Source organism: Piliocolobus tephrosceles, chromosome 1, assembly GCF_002776525.5.
Source record: "Piliocolobus tephrosceles isolate RC106 chromosome 1, ASM277652v3, whole genome shotgun sequence".
Taxonomy (NCBI): Eukaryota; Metazoa; Chordata; class Mammalia; order Primates; family Cercopithecidae; genus Piliocolobus; species Piliocolobus tephrosceles.
Genome location: NC_045434.1, coordinates 196,125,103 through 196,130,654, shown reverse-complemented (window position 1 = coordinate 196,130,654; position 5,552 = coordinate 196,125,103). Strand labels below are relative to the sequence as shown.

The following is a 5,552-nucleotide window of genomic DNA, read 5'->3' as shown; positions in this document are numbered from 1 at the left end:
ATTTAAAGAAAAAAAAAGTAAAAATGTTTTAAAACCAACTAATGGGAGTGTATATTCAGGGCAACTTGAATCTATGCTCCCTGGAAATAAATATTTTAAATAAGAAAAAAAAAAAAAACCACTAGTAGCAATAACCCAGCTTGGGAAAACAAATGATCAATTCTCATGTCCTCAAGTCACTCTTCATTTTTATTTTTGAGAGTCTCGTTCTGTCACCCAAGCTTGCTGCAACCTCTGCTTCACGGGTTCCAGTGATTCTCCCACCTCAGCCTAACAAGCTGGGACTACAGGTGTGCGCCACCATAGCCGGCTAATTTATTTTATTTTTTAGAAACGGGGTCTTGCTATGTTGCCCAGGCTGGCCACTCTTCCCTTTAATGCCCAGATAACAACCCCTGAGCACTCATCCTTCAGAATGTCCCCTCTCATAAAATAGTGGCTCCCATCTATCAATCAAATGCTCGTGACAGGAGTGCTGGGCACCAAGTGCTTTCCTTGCTTTATTTCATTTGATCCTCATTATGGAGATGTGATAATTTCACACACAAGAAAATTGAGGATCGGAAATTAAATGACTTGCCCGAGTACCCAGCTAAGAGGCAGAGCAGGACTCAAATCGAAATCTCTGTGTTTCTGAAACTCACACTTCACTGGTGTGCTGTCCAGCCTCTCTGCTTCTGAAAATGCCCAAGACCTAGTCACACGTTCCACAGATCTGTCTGGTGACAACCCTTCCCCTCAGCCAGCCAGGTGATCGTAAAGTTCCCATAACATTGGATTCTGGTGTCAATTAGAGGACACAGTTGGAAAGTTATATTTCCCAGCCGGCAAGGTGTAGAAAACAAGATGGGGAATTTGGGGAGTTTCCTACAGACATTCTCAGAAGGTAGAGTGTTCCCATCACCTGTGCTGCACACGCAGAGCACTAATGACGTGTTGAGGTCTTAGAGGAGATTCCTCTTCCCTTAGGGGACTGTTTAGATGATCTCACCTGTCCCCTTTGGTTAGGGGACTCAGATTCTCAGTTGTTGGTGCAGACATCAAAATCCCTGAGCATTTTTTGCATTTGACCCACTTATGTATCATGTTTTCCATGATTACTTCAGAGACAGGCCCCCACAAAGAAAAGGCTGGTTTCCTACATATGTTAAATAATTAAACCAGTTAGCACCTTGGTTAACACATGGATTTAATTCACTCACTCACCCTGTAATGAAAGGCCACAAAGAACATGCCAATCAATGATTGGTCATTTGTTCATTGGCCATGGTAGGTACAAGGTCTTGAGTTTCTTCTTTAGCCAGGCAGAGTATACACATCATCCCTAATATGCAAAGCAATCTAATGAGGGAGGCATTACAATTTCCATTATTTATTTATTTATTTATTTAATTTTTTTTTTTTTTTTTTTTGAGGCAGAGTCTCGCTCTGTCGCCCAGACTGGAGTGCAGTGGCCAGATCTCAGGTCACTACAAGCTCCGCCTCCCGGGTTTACGCCATTCTCCTGCCTCAGCCTCCCGAGGAGCTGGGACTACAGGCGCCCACCACCTCGCCCGGCTAGTTTTTGTATTTTTTTTTAGTAGAGACGGGATTTCACCGTGTTAGCCAGGATGGTCTCAATCTCCTGACCTCGTGATCCACCCGTCTTGGCCTCCCAAAGTGCTGGGATTACAGGCTTGAGCCACCGCGCCCGGCCAATTATTTATTTTTTGAGATGGAGTCTTAGTTGGTCACTCAGGCTGGAGTACAATGGGACAGTCTCGAGTCACTGCAACCTCTGCCTCCCAGGTTCAAATGATTCTCCTGCCTCAGTCTCCCAAGTAGCTGGGACTATAGGTGCGTACCACCACACCCAGCTAATTTTTGTATTTTTAGTAGAGATGGGGTTTCACTATGTTGGCCAGGCTTGTCTTGGACTCCTGATCTCGTGATCCACCTGCCTCGGCCTCCCAAAGTGCTGGGATTACAGGCGTGAGCCACTGCACCCGGCCTACAATTTCCATTTTATGACAAGGAAATTGAGGCTAAGGGAGGACACTTGCCCACAATCCCCAAGCAAGGAAGTGGCTCAGCCAGGTTTTGAACTGAGGTCTATCTGGCTCCAAGCTCATGTGTGTCCTACTATTCAACCCCGGTGCACAGGCTAAATCTCTTCCCACAGTGACTCATAAAATCTCACAGTCAGAAGGGCTCTAAAAGCCTAGACTCAACCCCCACCCACTATAGGAATCTCCCACAGAGGGTTTCCACTTTCTGTTCGAATACCACCAGTGATGGAGAATCCACCACATCACAAGGCAGTCCCCCACACAGCTGGAAAGTTCCTCCACTTTGAACTGAGGACTTCTGAGTAGCTTCCACTTCTTGTGGGGGGTTCCCACTAACTCCTGGGGACCCAAGGGAGAAATGATTCAACAGAAGCAGGAGAGAGATCTACATGAGCACCCCACCCCCAGTGGAGGTAGCTGCAGGTGGCAGGCAAAGGAGTGGTACTAAGGCTAAGCCAAGGAGAGGGAAAGACCCAGAGAAGTGAGCAGGAGGCCCTCGTGGGCCATCATCCTCCAGGGCCTTTGCAGTGGCCCCCACCTTTTCCCTCCCACCTCAGCTCCTGCCCCACTCACCTGTGAAGGCAGCAGTGGGTAATGGGAACAGGCAGAGCTAGACAGACCTGAGGTCATACCCCAGCCCTAATGCTGACCTGCTGTGTGACCTTGGGCAAGTTGCTTCACTATTCTGACATTTCAACTGTCAAACAGAGCGATAGTGAGCGTTAAAGGAGAGGGTGTTGGCTGGGCATGGTGGCTCATGCCTGTAATCCCAGCACTTTGGGAGGCTGAAGCTGGCGGATCATTGGAGGCCAGGAGTTTGAGACCAGCCTGGCTAACATGGTGAAACCCCATCTATACTAAACACACACACACACACACACACACACAAATTAGCCAGGCGAGGTGGCAAGTGCCTGTAATCCGAGCTATTCGTGAGGCTGAGACAAGAATCGCTTGAACCTGAGAGGCAGAGACAGCAGTGAGCCAAGCTCGCGCCACTGTACTCCAGCCTGGGTGACAGAGCGAGACTCTGTCTCAAAATTTAAAAATAAAATAATAAAATAAAGGGGAGAGCATGTGAAGTGTGTACAGAGCTGCTCAGTTATAAGCAAACAACACGAGGACGTGGGAAACAGACTAGAGTAGTGTGGTTAAGTACAGACCTGGGGTTAGGCTGTCCTGGTTTTGTTATTTAACTTTTTTCTTGAGGGACAAACAGTCCTGGCTTACAATCCAACTTTGACCATTTGCTTGTGGACCTTGGGCAAGCCATTTAATCTCTCTATATTGATTTACTCATATTATTCCTTTATTTATTTTTTAGAGGCAGGGTCTTATTCTGCCTTGTCACCCAGGCTGGAGTACAGTGGTATGATCATGGCTCACTGTAACCTCGACCTCCCAGGTTCAAGCAATCCTCCCACTTCAGCCTCCTCAGTAGCTTAGACCACAGGCACGGACCAACATGCCTGACTAATTTTTATTTTATTACTTTATTTTTTTGTAGCGATGGGTTCTCGCCATGTTGCCTGGACTGGTCTTGAACTCCTGGGCTCAAGTAATCCTCCTGCCTCGGCCTCCCAAAGTGCTGCGATTACAGGTCTGAGCCAACGCGCCCTGTCTTCCCACCGTTTTAAGTAGAAGGAATCATATCCAGAACCCGGACAGGTCAGCTCATTTAAGCATACTTGCCCCAGGAAAAGAGGGAGCCCTTTCATGATGACCTTTTCTCTCTTTCCAGAATCTCTCTCTGAGTTATAACTCATGTTTATGACTCAGTCTGAGACTTCTTTTTATAATTTCCTCTGTTTCTCTTCCCTTCATCTGCTCCCCACCACCCCCGCCCGCTGTGGGCTGAGTTGAGAAACCGAGGGGTGATGACACATGTCAGAGCTGGGCATGAGGCCTGCACTTAGGATGGGCCTGGGGTCACTCATCTGTTGCAGAATCTTCTTACCAGACCTGGACTTGGGCAAAGTCATTCCTGTAGTCATTAGGAAGCATTTCAGCTACTGGGTCCTTTGTGGACTTCTGTCAGTGGGTGTTGGGATCAGAAGACACAAATGAGGTCAAATCTCAACAGCAGACATCACTAACTGTGTGATCTTGGGCAAGTCACTTGGCCTAAGTCTTATTTCCCTCATCTGTAGACCATCATCAGAGAGTTACGGAGGAGATACAAAGAAATAATGAGAATAAAGGCTCTGGCAGGGATCAGATCCAGAACAAATGATGGCTGAGTTGCAAGAATGCTTGACAGAACCTTCAGGCCTAAATGAGCTGCTCCAGAACCAAGGAATCTTAATTCAGGGTCCGTGGCATCCCAGGCATGGGGATATATGTAAAACGACCTGTATATCTCCTGGGAGGAGAGGGTACAGGGTTTGTCATCAGATTCTCAAAGGAATTCAAGATCTCCTAAATGTTAAGAAACATTTTGGCCAGGCGCAGTGGCTCACGCCTGTAATCCCAGCACTTTGGGAGGCTGAGGCGGGCGGATCACGAGGTCAGGAGATTGAGACCATCCTGGCTAACACGGTGAAACCCTGTCTCTACTAAAAAACACAAAAAATTAGCTGGGCGTGGTGGTGCATGCCTGTAGTCCCAGCTACTTGGAGGCTGAGGCAGGAGAATGGCGTGAACCCGGGGGGCGGAGCTTGCAGTGAGCCAAGATCACGCCACTGTACTCCAGCCTGGGTGACAAAGCGAGACTCCGTCTCAAAAAAAAAAAAAAAAAAAAAAGAAACATTTTATCCAGGGGAACAGATAACTAACACTTTTACTTTTCAAGCATGTAGAACAGCAGTCCTGCCGCAGCACTGTGCAATAGTTCTTTCAGTAGGCTTAACATTCCAGGCTGGGCACAGTAGCTCAGACCTATAACCCCAGCACTTTGGGAGGCTGAGGCGGGTGTATTCCTTGAGCCCAGGAGTTTGAGACCAGCCTCGGCAACATGGTGAAACCCCCTTTATACCAAAAATACAAAAAAATTAGTCAGGCATGGTGGGGTGTGACTGTGGTCCCAGCTATTTGGAAAGCTGAGAAAAGCTGAGGTGGGAGGATCCCTGGAGCCAGGGAAGTTGAGGCTGCAGTGAGCCATGATTGCACCACTGCATTCCAGCCTGGGTGACAGAAAGAAATTAGGCATACACACATACACACATATATATATATTAAATTAAAAAAACATTAGCTTCCCTGGTGGTCTAGTGGTTAGGATTCGGCGCTCTCACCGCCGCGGCCCGGGTTCGATTCCCGGTCAGGGAAAGAGCACTTACTCTGGCCGGGTGCGGTGGCTCAAGCCTGTAATCCCAGCACTTTGGGAGGCCGAGATGGGCGGATCACGAGGTCAGGAGATCGAGACCATCCTGGCTAACATGGTGAAACCCCGTCTCTACTAAAAAATACAAAAAACTAGCCGGGCGAGGTGGCGGGCGCCTGTAGTCTCAGCTACTCAGGAGGCTGAGGCAGGAGAATGGCATAAACCCGGGAGGCAGAGCTTGC

The 5,552-nt window shown here is 48.1% G+C and overlaps 1 non-coding gene across 1 annotated transcript; it reads left to right on the top strand.

Moving 5' to 3' along the window:
- Positions 1–5,243: 5,243 nt before the first annotated feature.
- TRNAE-CUC lies at positions 5,244–5,315 on the top strand. Its single transcript has one exon. It is a non-coding gene; the product is annotated as a tRNA-Glu (tRNA).
- The last annotated feature ends 237 nt before the right edge of the window (positions 5,316–5,552 follow it).